This window comes from Passer domesticus, chromosome 13 (assembly GCF_036417665.1).
Source record: "Passer domesticus isolate bPasDom1 chromosome 13, bPasDom1.hap1, whole genome shotgun sequence".
Classification (NCBI taxonomy): Eukaryota; Metazoa; Chordata; class Aves; order Passeriformes; family Passeridae; genus Passer; species Passer domesticus.
This window is the reverse complement of record NC_087486.1, coordinates 14,731,554-14,745,959: the sequence shown is the minus strand read 5'-3', so window position 1 is coordinate 14,745,959 and position 14,406 is coordinate 14,731,554. Positions and strand designations below refer to the sequence as shown.

General features: G+C 41.2%; 1 long non-coding RNA gene across 6 annotated transcripts in view; it reads right to left on the bottom strand.

The window, feature by feature from the left end:
• Nucleotides 1–9,093, bottom strand: part of LOC135280056 (uncharacterized) — a 53,826-nt gene extending 44,733 nt beyond the window's left edge. For 5 of the 6 annotated variants that reach the window (XR_010347139.1, XR_010347138.1, XR_010347137.1 and 2 more), the window contains exon 1: nucleotides 8,529–8,641. This is a non-coding gene — a long non-coding RNA (uncharacterized LOC135280056). Of the gene's footprint in view, nucleotides 1–8,528; nucleotides 8,642–9,031 lie in introns of those variants that run through there. The other variant, XR_010347135.1, reaches the window with a different exon arrangement.
• Nucleotides 9,094–14,406: the final 5,313 nt, after the last annotated feature.

Here is a 14,406-nt window from a genome sequence, read left to right as displayed (position 1 = left end):
CTTTCAGTTTCCTTTCAAATTTTTTGCAAGGAATTTTTATGCATGTCACAGGAGCTGCAGCTCATTTAGGAGAGTCCAGATCACCACAGGCACTCTTGGTGGTGGATCTGAAGGCAGGTCCCAGCTGTTTGCTGTGCAGCTGCACTGCTGAGTGCTGACATATCCAGCCCAAAGCCAGCTGAGAGCCTGCACAAGCTGCAGTGTGTAATTCCTCCTGTCTCCACTAAGAAAAGAGCCCGACCCAAACAGATTTGTCTCCAGAGAAGAGCAACGGGAAATACATTTGTAGACAAGAAAAAGCAATGCAAGTTGCTGCCTGTCTGCTAAAGACCTGACCCAGTCTAACTGGAAACATGGCACCAATGGCACCAGGATATGACATGTCCTGCATGGGCAAACAATGTGGATGTGAAGATTCTTTGGCTTGGTTTGATAACAAAGTTTTGGAAAACATGCAGAAATAGCTAAGCAAATATAACTACTATGTATTGAGCAGGAAAAACAGTAATCTCCAGGATACTGAGGCACATGTGGCTAGAGAAAGTCACAGAGGATTATTACTTTCTTCTTTCTGAATTCATAAAGATGACATTTCACTGCAAAGAAAGCTCTCTTCATAGTCTGATTTTGAAGGAAATAGCCTTGAGGTTGCTCTAATCCTGCCAGGGAGATTCAGTACAATCAGTCTCAGATCACACCACTGGATGGGAAAGCAGCTAAGACAGTCGAAGCAGTGGAAGTAAAAGTCTCCAGGGGATTTGTGAGTCAGGTTCTCAGCTGCTCCACACAGGCTGCAGTGCTCTCCCTGCAGCTCTGAGGCCTGGCTGAACGCTGTGTTTGTGAGAGAGGGACATGGAACAGCCCAGCAACCCCTTGTTTCTTCACACTGCTGCTTTTCCCTGGAAGCTTCTTAGCAATGCTTATATGAAATGCTGGAGTAAATCTGGATTTCTGAGAAGTCTCATTTTCCGTAATGTTCACAGTTAACTGAAATATTAAATATATAAAGTGCCACCCTCTTATTATTTAAAGCCTAAATTAACATAATTACCATAATTAGGACAAATGCTTTTCTCAGTCTATTATGTCTTAGCTTTTCCTGAAGGCAGATTCATTATCTTTGGGCCAGCTTTTATCGAACAATGAAAGCATTATTGAAATTGGTACCATTAATGTTCATCAAGACATGCACATCACCACTTACCTTGATATTACTGATTTCTACCCTGATTGCCTAGGTGAAAAATTTTGTGGCTCATTAGGAAGACCAAGTATTAATTGAGAAGAAAAAAAATTGAAACAGAAAAGGCTGTACTAGCAAAACTAAAAGTCCAGAAATCTTTAACACAGATTGAAAGTGTGTTAAACTAGTGGTCAAAGCCATTAAGTCAAATCTCACTATATTTCCAGTTTGGCATTTATGTAGAATACAAGAAAGAGGAACAAAAGAGCTCTCAGACATTTTTAACTAGCCAAGTGGGATACTGGTAGGAGATATGCAGCACAAGCTTCCTCACTGGCTGAATTCAAGCCCACCCTGAGGTGCACCAAGGCCTTGCCTTGATGGCAGTAGACTTGGGGATGTCTTTATGTCTCTCAGAGCTGCCATGATAAACACAATTCAAAGAATGAAGTCCTGCTGGGCTTCCCTGCAAAGCAGAGTAACTCAGAAGACACATTGCACATAATGGAGCTGCAGCACAACTCCTCTGCACCCACAGCCAGTGACTGAGGCAATGCTCCAGTACTCAGCTACCTGCAGCTATCAGCCCAGAACCTGACAGCTTTTATCCTTCAGAAAAACTAAATTCCAGTTTAACTCTTCCTTTTGGTTGAGAACTCATATTACAGTGTGCACTCATAAAAGGAGTGCTATTTTATTTAAATAGAATGTCTCAGTTACAGCAGCAGCAAGATAAACTTTATTGAATGTTTTACTGGCACACAGCATTCCTTGCAATAAAAGCACCTCAGTCACTCTGAATGCTCCTGGAAAGGATTGCTCTCCTGTAAGGTCAGGCTGGCAATAAGCATATCTCAGTTTGCCATCCCTCTTAGTATAAGCAAGTCCTTTTTATGTTCCCTTATATGTTTTCTTCTTTATAAAAAGCCCAAGGAAGTGCTCAGAGGCCTGGGCAGGGCAATACTCTGCACTGAAAGAAGGAAAGCAGGAGGGTGGAGCATACTAGAGGGACAAGGGTGGAGTCACTGCATTGCCCCCATCCCTACACACCCTCCAGGACTTCCAGGTTGCCAGACCACAAACATGCCCTCTGAACAATTCACTGTGCTTGCCACCACTAAACCTTTCCCAGCAAACCTGAGCCCTGGCAATCAGATACTCAGAGAGCATCAATTCTGGAACCAAAATTTGTGAGTTCCAGACTTCCACAAAGCTTCACCACCATGCTAAAATTCAGGGTCTTCATTTGGTGTATCTGCTGGAAGGTGAAAACCCAAGCTTCAGTGTGAGAAGCACCCACAGTCACAGTGGCTGCCCACTGTCAAATCTGTCCTTACAAATTAGTTCTTATCAGAAGTCAGACCACAGGCAGAAAGTTCAAGTGGGGTCTTTGTGATCTGGATAGCTGGTTTCCATTTTTAGGAGTAAAACCCATTAAAATATTCTACCCTGGTTTTCTTTTCCTGTTTGGTGAGTTTGTGGTATGCCAGGAATGCCAGCTGTTCATTTAATACCTCTCATGACTGTATAGGGACGATATTTCTTTCACTACCTCAGTACTGAAAAACTGGCAAGCGAAGGGTAGTGCAGAGCAGAACCTTTCCATGGCATGGGGTGCTGGTCACAGAAGCTTCTTCTGCCAGAAATCATCAATCTGGGTGGCAGGCACTTTGTTGGTCCACCTAGAAATGTGGTTCAGAGACTGTTCCTTTCTGGAACTGAGTTTGTTAAGTAATATAAAGACCAGCAACCGTCCTGACTCTTCTCCAAGGCAATTTTCCTTGATTGCTGAAGTAGCCAAAACTCTATCACCTTTTCTGGAAGATCAGAAGTATGCATCTTTGTTAAAAGTCACCACGTGCAAAACTAGATTTGACAGACTTTATCATGAATTACCTTAACTTTCTATTACATTCATCTAGAGTCCTTTACCCCAGGAGACAATTATTTGATTGATCCTTTTCCACTGCAAACAACCAAAACAGCAGCTCTCATGATTCCACTTCTTATATCAACAGGGCCTACTCAGCACAGCTGTTCAAACATTTGTTAAATCACTTCACAGCAAATAACAATATGGTGCAGCATGTCTGTTCTCATTTCAACTTAACCATAGCAATATTTAGCATGCACTAAAAAAACATATGCTTTATTCACAAAAAAAAATTACTTCATCTTAATCAACAGCAGCCTACAATCTCAGAGGATACTGGAAAGTTCCATAGGTAAGTAGAGTCTTAAAGGCTGTGAAAGATGAATAGCTTCATTCATCCTGAAACTTAATTCCTAAGAACGTGCACCCAGAAGTTCAAACAATCTGACTACACTTTGGTGCCCAAAGGCTGGGCCTGATTCTGCATCTCTTAATTTATTTTGTATGTATTGTAGCACAATCCACAATCCCCTAGAAATACCAGGAAACTGTTGTGATAGAAGAAAACAGTGAAAAGAATGCCCAGCACTAACACATTAATGTGAGAAAACAGAGGCATGAAGTGACCCACTGAAAGAAAATAATCTACTAAATCAGGGAGCAAAATTCAAATTTTTAGACTTTGTAATGTCAAAGCCACTGGACCCTTCTCGGCTCCCATTTGTATCCTGATCTCCTACAAATTCTTCCTGCTGCATCCTTAAAACTTAGACAAGCAAATCTGCAAATTTTGTCTTAATTACTGAGCTCTGAGTAAAGATGTATTTCTCTCCCTGCATTTCTCTGTTTCCTACCTTAGCAAGAACTTTGTGAATTACACAAGAAAAGAGACCATCACCTGAACTGGCGTGTGCCTATTCCTGTGCTCCTGCTTCAGAGCACACGAAACCTGCTGGAATGTGCCAGCAGTGATAGAATCAGCAGCCAACCCCACTCCAAGCTGAGACTGCAAACAGGCACGGCTCCCTCTAGACACAGGTTTTAGATGAGCGCCTGATTGGCAAAATATCAGAATCCTGTTACAATTTTACACAGCTGAAGAATCCACAGAGCCTGTTTTCTTGCAGAGCTCTGTTCAGTCTCCTTGATAAAGATCTAGTGCAGCCTGCAATTTACAGAAGGAAAAAGCAGAGATGCATTCACCTGGCAGCACGAGACCACAGCACCTTTCTCAGGACTGCTCTGGCTACACACTCAGTGTCTTTGGAGAGTCCATCCTTATTTATTTCCCTCTTTTTATCTCCTCTTTATAGCCTTACTATCAACAGACAGAAATTTCTAAATCTTTCCATTGTTCTGTTTTCCTCCCTGAGAACAGCTCAAGGCATTTTTCAAGTATCAAAATTAATTTAAAGATTCTGTTCCTAGGACTAGATTCCCATATGAACACATTACAGAGACTTCCAAATTATAAATAGCACTGGAGGATATAAAAATCTACTTGTGTAGAGTGGTATTTTTGAGCATTTAGGCTATTATCTCTCACTGGAATTCACTATGACTAAATTCTATTGAACCATCTCAAAATGATAAACCATAGAATATGGTATTTATCTATGAAAATAAAACAGATTAGACATGACCCCTTTTAAGTGGCAGTGGCATTTGTGATCTCATACAGATTACAGAGTGATTTATTCAGTTTACAACATGTAGAGCATGAGGAGTAGATCTCATGAGTGATACCACTTTGTCCTGAGCACTGAGGAAATGTGATATATGAAACTCTCCATGAACTGTCTGAAAAGGTTTTCCCCAAAGGTTTTTTTGTAGGGGGGAGCTAAACAGGGAAATGTGTACATGCAGTTTGGGTTTAGCAAAGACCAAGACTGTATTGCCTTTTCTATTTCAAGATCTCTATTTATTTAGAAATCTAATTTCTCAACCTCTAGTTTGCATGTCTTTGACAACTTTCATTCACACCATATGCAAATACTAAATGTGTTACTGTTAGGAGTAACACGAGATGATTTATTATTCACTTAATCAGATGCATCTGCTAATACCAGAAGAGTGTAGTTTTGAATTCTATCAATATTTGCATTACCAGTAACTGGAGTCAGCTAAGCATGTACCGGTTCAGTTTTATGGAGGGCTATTAGAGGGGGTTCAGTTTTGCATATTGAATGCAGTCTCCTTTGGGATCTCTAAGGAGACTGCTGACTTTCTGCTCTTCCCTTGGCCACTGCTGGAGGCAGGATCCTGAGCTGGATGCACCCCCAGTCTGACTCCATGGAGATTATTATAAATTTTACAGGTATTTTAGGTAGAAAGAGCAGACAAAAGGTATTTACACTCTGTAAATAAAGGTCTCTGCTTCACACTGAATATCCTCCATTCTCTGAACCAAGACTGGAGGGAGACAAGAATTGTTAAATAGCTAAATTAGTTGAAAATACGAAGTGAATCACTGCTGCCTCTCCAAGCACAGCACTTTTAATATAGGCTTAGAAATATCTTCTGCTTATTTTTTTGCTAAACTCACAAAAGCATAAAGTAGCTGTAGCCAAGCAAAGCCCCGGGAAGCACTCCCAGAGCAGCAGGAGTGGGCACGAGGAGCAGGGCTCAGGGGGCTGCTGGAGGCAGCACAGCCCCAACCCGAGGGGACTGGCTACACCCCTGAATGCCCCAGTGCATCTCCATAAACACCCATTGTGCTCCCTCAGTGAGCAGCACATCTCAAAGCTGGAAACCAGCAATGTGTACGCCTGGAACAGTTAATTTGGGAAATTGGGAAAGCGTGCTCATCTCCTGTGGCTCCTGTTTCTCTGTATTCTTCCTTCATAAGGCCTCAGCATTTCACAGCCACTGAAGAATTCAAAGAATGCCATTAACCAAGATACCTCCCTGATAATTAAAACTAAATACTTGTTCTGAAAGAATTCTGCAGCAAATCTCAAGTCTTGCACACAGAAACTCCTTTTCAAACCAAATTATTACAGCTTTTTGTTTTCTAGGTGTTGCCTCAGTCCTTTTTTTTTTCTTTTATCACTCTTTCCCAATAATTACTCCATCACAATAATGAAACTCTATTATTATTCTTTCATAACTTACAAAGCCCAGTTTCCAAGTTTTGGTCTCAAGAGTTTGTTCTGTGCTTGCTGGGTTGCTTTTAGAGTGTGGCTATACCTGTGTTTATCACAAGGGAGAGAAAAGGAGAAGGGAAGGAATTATAAAGGGAGAGGTGGATGAAATGAATTGCTGGAGATTATGTTCTCTTAGGACAAGGAAGTTGTGTCAATGGATGAAAAAATGGAGAAAACCTATCAATAATAGTTCCCACACACTTCACCTACTTGAAATGTACATATTTTCTATGATTTTCTATTTTTCTGGAAAGACAGATGAAAACTGAAGCTCAGATTTGTTCTCTGGGAGTTGTCATACACAAAGGCTGTGATCTGGAATTCTGTATAGCACCCCAGTACAGCAGGAAATCAAGAAATCCTTTTGGCTACCAGCAGTGAAAATACTGCTGCATTCATGCTGAGAAACAAAGGTGGGCACAACATCTACACATAAATATTTCAGGAAACCTGCCTCCTCAATTCAAAAATCTAAGCCTCATTATTAATGTTAGAGAGGAAAACTTATTAATACATCATAAAACCCCATTTCCCTGAATACCCCATCAAAACTGAGATTAAATCACACTTACAATCATTTATCACTATATGAAATACATTTGTACCCTCAGTCTTGTATTGAAGTACCTGTCACTGCTTATGGGCACAATACCTGAATTTTATGCCTATTTGAATACAAAGGGTGGCTGTAGAGGAAAAGAAATTGATAAATATAGCCATATCTGAATTCTGCAGTTCTGTGGATTGCCACAGAAGTTTCAGTTCTCAAGGCTTCTCCAAGCTTGTTTGGCTTTAAGACTTCACAGAAAGGAAAGAGTTTGTGAAATAACTAAGCCTAGAGCTCAGAAACTGCATCTCATTTCAAAAATGTTTGAAATTTAACAGTTTCTGAAATGAAATACAGCAGAGTTCCAGGGCTGCATCATCATCTCCTCATTTGCAATCCAAAGTTTTACAAAAGCTTAATGGAATTTAAGCTTCTTTTTTTTTTTTTTAATCCAGAGAATCATCATTTCAGACTCTCAGGGACTGGCTCTGGCAATGAGAAAGGAGGCTGAAGTACTTAATTTATGTTAGACACCACATCTCAGAGCAGTGTAAGACAGAGGAACACCCTGGAACTTGCTCTCATCACCTCAGTAGAAAATGCTCTGCAGCACTGCCCTTTCACAGACACTGACATGATCCTTCCAATGTAACAAATTGCTTTATGTTGTGGGAGTGTGACATTTCAAACGATGTCCATTTGCCTTCTTGCACCAAAATGAAAAATGCCTAGTGCATTGTTATGCCTTTTTAGTAGGTATATTAAGATCTAACAATATAGCTGAAATAAAGACTTCTTTGCTTGCTAGTAATTAATGTTGAAACAGCACAAGATACAAGAGAGGGAAATATGCCTTAAGATTCATTTTCCCATGTTATAAAGTGCAGAACTCTCTCTGCTATCCTACCTTTACCCCAGTGCTGTGGGTGACAAGTCTGTAAAATACAAGGAATTTTTGTTGTTGTTTGTTTGTGAGGGGTTTTCTTGCTTAGTTTTTGGTTGGTTAGTTTGGGTTTTGTTTGTTTTGATCTGGATTTTTGCTTGTTTGGTTGGAGTCACTATGTTTTGAAACTAACTGGCTTGTGCAGACTGAGAGTACTGAGATTCCTACAAAACAAGGGTTTGGATAATGAATTTCAGTTTCAATTATTTCTGGTTTCTCAGGTTTGAGGGTTTTCTTGCAGCCTATGAAGCTGTTTTGTACCATCACAAGATTTGTGATCTAAATTCAAAGCAGGAGCTCTAAAAAGCAGAGAGATGCAGTCAAGCTTTAAAGAACCAAGATTAACTACACTTTTGTTTAAAAATAACATTAAATTCTGCACCTAAAAAGCACAACTCAACTTCACGTAAACTCCCTCAGAGTAAAGCCCCAGTTTTGCTCACTCTTGTTCTCTAAAACTGAACAGTGAATAATTCAAACGTTTCATTAATTTTGTAGGAACGGGATAATGTTAAAAGAGTACAAATCTATAGCCTGGAGTGCCCGGTGCAGGGGAAGAGCTGAGAGCTTGGCTGGGGCTGGAGTTCACCCCTTGGGTTTGTGAGGGGAGCCGGGACAGCACTCCCCACCTGCGGGGAAATAGCAGCAGGACAAGGCAGAAGCAGCTTGGGCACACCAGAAAAATCTGCCCAGTGTTGTGCTGCTCATCCCCTGCCCAGCGGCACAGCCATCCTTTCCTTCCCCTGCTCTATTCCCTGCAGCCACAACCGCCGCGTTCCGTGAGGGAACCATTGTCTGTGCTCGGGAGCTGCTGAGGGGCAGGGCCGGCTCCGTACCTCGGCACACGCAGGGGCTGCTCCGTCCTGCTCCCAGACACAGCACGGGGGACAGCGGGGACACTGGGGACACTGCCGAGGGCCCGGGCAGCGCCGCGGCTCGGGGCCGGGACGGCGGGAAGGCGAGAGCACTGTGAGGGCTCAGCGGCAGCGCTGAGGGCAGGGCCGGGCCCATGGCGGCTCTGGGGGCTCCGCTCCTCGGGGCTCTCACAGCTCCGGCGGTGGCAGGGATACACACCAGCAAGGGGACACACACTGTCAAGGGGACACACACTGGCAAGGGGACACAGCTCAGGGCCACGGCCGGCTCTTGGTGTGGCTTTGCTTTAAAGCCACAGTGACAGAGATAGCAGAACCTTCCTGCAAATCTCTTCGAGGTGTTGGCTACTCTTATTTTACACACACATATATATGAGAGGTTATTTGTTCTGAGCGTTCGGCTCCGCAGTGCCTGAAGCCCGCTGCAGTTCCAGCGGGCATCACCTGTCCCCCTTCTCGCCCGCCTCCACACTCGCGTGTCCCTCCCGGCCCGCCGGTCCCTCAGCCCCGCTCTGCCGGTGTCGCTCCTGCCCTGTGCTGTGGAGATGCTGCCCTGCCAAGGGAACGCTGCTGGAGTCATTTAGTGTGGCTTTTTTTCCTGACAAATTCAGTTTAACTGTGATTTTCACCCTGAAGTTTCTGTGATTCGGGTTAACTGTGATTTTCACCCTGAGGTTTCTTGCCATTTGAAGGATACATATTTGCTAGCATGATTGAAGGGTTTTTCTTGGAATTCAGTTTAGCTGGCTGACTTTTACAGATTTGTTATTTTTCTCTCTCTCTTAAAAAAAAAAAAAAAGGAAAAAAAGTATGTACATTCCAGCCTATGCAGTGCTTCATCCATTTCCTATCATAACCTAGAACAAGCTGTGTCAGGTTTTATAAAATTAGTGATTCATCTTAGTACAACCTAGGTTGTTCTTTTTAGTTTCTCATATTTGACCTAAGAAAAAATTACTAAGTTTTTGATCACAAAACCACAGACCAGACTGGTAGGCTTTGAAAAAGAGAACCTTCTTCAAGGAGATCAAGTCTTTTTCACACACGTGTCCATTTCGTAAATAGACACATGTCCATTTCATAGATATACAGATGTCCATTTCATAAATAAACATCCGCTAGTTTTGTTATACCAGCATTCTTTAGCACGACCTCATCATTCTGGCTTCATGCAAACAAAATTCACTAACTCAGCAGCTGTAATCCAGCTTGCTGAAGTAAAAATACTAAATGGAGAATAAATAGATTAAAAATACTACAGGGATCCTACCGGAAAAGTGAGGTTTTTCAGAGATGACAATATGAAGGGCAGCAAGTGTGATCTAGGCTGGAAGGGAAGGACTGGACTTTCTTCATCACGTAATCTCAAATGCAGGAAAATATAGGCAGACTTAATATGTAAAATGGTGAATTGTTCGTGGTATGGAAATGAAGGAAATCTGAGCTGCTGAAGCAAATGGTGTGCGGAGACTGGGAGTGGAATCAATTCCTAGACCAGAGCTGGTTGGTAACAGGGGAATAGCTGAAATTTCACTTTTACAGGCATGTTGTAATTATATGCAAAAACGTGATTTATGAGAATGCTTCTGTGTTTACTGCTTATCTCCAACTGAGCTTTAGAGGTCCTGTTGAGAATAACATAAAATGTAGCATTTTGTTCCTGTGCAATAAACAGTAATTAGGAAGCAATTTTAGTTTAAAGCCAGCTAAGGTTTTACTTTTTACAATAACTAGCAGAAAATGACTAAGTGTACAGTATGTATGAATGACAGATTAAAAATATTAATAATGAAGAAGCTTTAATGAAAGTATTGCTTTTCATTACATTACACATTCAGTACACATCCTTAGATCAGTTTTACAGGTTTAACTGCCTTCTTCAGTTTCTAAGTAGGCAGCCCTTGAAGTTGTACACTTCATCCTGCATCCTTTGCTTGCTGTCCCAGTCCACCATATTACCACTTGCTTTTCAACAGTTATCTAGCTCCCCTATCTTCCCTAGTTTATTTAATTTTATGTTTTGTCTTGTTTTAAAACTGTGGAGCACAACATATCTACTGAAAACTTGATGCCAACCTAAGAGTCTTTTGTTAAAATACCATTTTAGTATTTTGCTGTCCTTACTCTACTGCTCTGTACATTATCCAGACTTATTACTGAGACAAAGTCATTGTTTGAACTCCCATAAATTGTTCCTATGCGTGACAGAAAGAAGAAGAGCTTATGTTTTAGTAATCTGGCTAAAAGAAGATTAGAGGTGGCATCTGTCTGTAATAACTCTCAGGATATATTTCTAAAGTGATATTTAGAAAAGACACAAAGAAGAGACTGTGGTAAGCTTAATTCTAGCTTTCAATTCCAGTTTTTTGATGCAGAATTGTCTTCCAAGTATCTGCTTAGCTTCAGGGGGAAGCAATTTACTTTTAAATCTTCAGAATGGCAAGTGGGGAATCTCCTGTGTTTGAGAGACAATTGTGTTTTGTTTATTGACAGATAATATCAGTAATAGAATTAAAACCATGGGTTAAAAACTGAAGTTTCAAGGCTGGAAGACTGAAAGAAGTGAGAGTTAAAAGCAGCAAGACGCTTGGGCTTAAGGCAAATCAGTGAAAAGGACCAGGAGGAAGTCATCAGCCAGTGATTTCTCTTGTGACACCTGATCTGTAGCAGCCTCACCATCTGTTGCTTAGGTCTAAACATTTTGAAGTCACACTGTCCTTTCCTGAAATACTGATTTATTTGTATTTTAAATGAATGTCTTCCTTCAGCATTCCTCCACAAAAGTCAAGCATTTGCAGGGAGAAACAAAGCTGTTTCTGCCCTACCTGAATTGAACAATGTATTAGAAAAACCCCAAATGTTTAACAATTGGCAACATGTCTGCCATTTCTGTGTTCTATCTTAGAATTCTATTCTACTTAGAATTTTTCTAAATAAAATTCTTATTGACTGTAGCTTTAGGTCTGTCCCTCTGTGCCCTCATGTAACTGGTGGTGGAGGAGATGGGGTTCCAAAGACTGATTTGGTTAAAACTATTTGGAGAGGAGTCATCAATATTTGGGAAATTTGACATACATTGGGCCAGTTTTGATTTGTCTTGAAGAAGTGAATCCACTAAAAAACCATGCTTGCTGAACAGGAGCAGAAAAATCAGTCCTCCAAACAGTATCACAATAAAGAAAACACTTTGCCTTTTCACTAAATTCCACAATATGCAGCTGCCATTGTGACCTCATTTAAAGTAGAGCCACTGCCTTAGACACTGAGCTTCATGAAGTTTTTTGCAATTACAATGAGTGATCCATTTCTCCTCGTTAGTCCTGGTTTTAGGTAAAGATCCCTTCTGCTACTAGCTGAAAGAACACTTTTAGAGCTAAAGTTGGTGTGTGTCCATTATGTTGCCACATCAAGGATGGCAATGACACAAGGTGAAAAGACCACCACTAAAAAGCCCTCCCAAACCCAACCAAAAAAATGCATTGAGTTCTGCCACATAATAAAATTGTGTCTTTTTTTACAGCAAACTAGTGTACCTTGTTGCGTGGGCACAACGTATCTTAGATACATAATGACCCAAATGAGTCACTTTTTATAGCTGTAAAATAATCTTTGACGTGCCTTAATGCAACGGACTACTGTTTTGATTAAGGCCTAGATTACCTTGGCCTGTCTGATAACTTCTACCAAGGGCTCATTTTCACAATAAAGATGGGCTTTTAATCAAAGTTTTCTACACCCTGCAGAAAAAGCTTCTGATATAATCTTTATGAGGATTACTGGCTGCCTCCTCCTGTGTGCAGGGTAAGGCCATCAGCCTCTTTGATCAGCACAGGAAGCAAATCTATGGATTTGCTCTGCAGGAAGGATGCAAATTCCTAGTTCTTTACTCTTGCCTTGCCCCCTTACAGCTTCTTGTATAGCAAAACTGTCACCTGACCAACCCCAAATCTCAAAATTCATCTCAGAGACAGCCTCCTCTCTAGTGAAGGCACACAGACTGCTGAGACTCTGTCAAGCTTTCACAGAACAGCTACCTTCATTGGACTCAGTTTCCTCTGTACCAGAAGAGGAAAGTAAAGCAGCATGACAGCAAGTAAATACTTAATTTCTATTTCATTATCAGACTCACTAGATGACCAGAAAAGGAAACTGGAAGAATTAGGTATTGTGTTGAAAAATGCAGCTTGAGGGTAGTATGCAGAGTATAAATTATGTTTCACATATAATGAATGACATGAAACAACTTTCCAGAGGACTACCAGTAACACAGAACCTCGTATGACCTATGCCTCTTTCTGTTCTATGGGAGATCCCAGAGACAGTCTTCCCTGGATCAGAGTAGCATGCCTGATGAGCGAGCTCCCCTCAGTGCTTGAATGTGACACAAAATGTCCCTGCCACAGCAGCGACAGCAGGGGAAGGTGCACAGAGCCAATGCCCTGCACTGCTGCACTGGCTGAGGCTGTGCAGGTGTCCTGGGGCTCTCCTGAGACAGAGCTGCCATGGCTTGGGGCAAGCTCAGAGTTCTGCTTTCCTGCTGGGGCAAGCCCAGAGTTCTGTTTCCTGGCTCCTGGGCTCTGCTCTGTGCCCAGCCAGCAGTCTGCTCCTGGATGTGAACTCGAGCTGTGCCTGGAACTTCACCTTGCATTCCCTTTAGGCGGCTGGGACAAATCACCTCTCTCCTGGCCTGGCTGGTTTCCCTCAGCCCACATTATCTGTGTGTGCTCCAGCACTGCAGTGCCCTAGGGCAGGATTAGGCCATTTGTTTATGGATAAACACATGGCACACTCCTCCTGCACAAGTGTTTGTTTTTGCATAACTGGCAGATAACAGGGCTGTAAATTTTATTGGTAAATATTATAAACATAGATCTATGATTTGTTTCCCCCCAAGAATTGTGGTTTGAGTTGGATTCTGATCTCACTTTTGCCAATTTTTTAACTGATTTACCAATCATTTACCCATGTGTGACATTAGAGCAAAACTTTATGGGTTGCTTTTCAACAGCACTGACATTTCTTGTGGGTACTGTTTAACATAATATGAGCAATTAAAAGAAAAACCAGGCTATTTTTCATCAAGATGCAAATGAACATGATTAAAATATTACTTTTTCTTCCAATGCTTTTGTATTTAATTCCTTCTTCTGTATATCTCTATATTGTATATATCTCTAGAATGTGAACATGACATTTTTCTGATGGTTTTATGAAAACAATTATTTCTGTTTTTCTCTATTCTTTACATACTGGGTCATGTCTTTTTCCAGAAAATCTCTCTATCTAAATTACCATCAACACATATTTCTTCCCCTTGTTTTCCCTTCGAGAGTCAGAGTTTACCACCACAGAGAACAGCTACTGCTGCATTCTACTCTTCCTGCACCACATTGTCTCAAACTGCTCAGAATTTTATGAGGTAACTTCAGTACTGTCACATCACACTTGAAACAGAATGTCTAAAATATTGATAGGTGTGCAAGAATTTGCTCTTCTGTTTTCATGAAACCCCTTTCCATACATGCTCCCTTTCCATTACCAGGATATATGGGATTGGGATATCAGATGCTTCTTTGCACACTATTCTGAGTAGGTCAGAAGTTTTAATCCCCAAAATAATTTCAATTCAAATATGCCTTCTGAAGAAAAAAGGAAACAAAGTAAAACTGAACACAACAAATACTAACTTCAGAATGTCTTCAGTGATTCAGTCAATATTTGATGAAAAGAATCTAAACAAACTATTTCAGAACACAACTTCATAGATTTAGAAAGATGTTTTCAAAGTGAAAATAATGCATACTGTGTAGTTCTGCATAATTCACTGTAATTTTCAGCA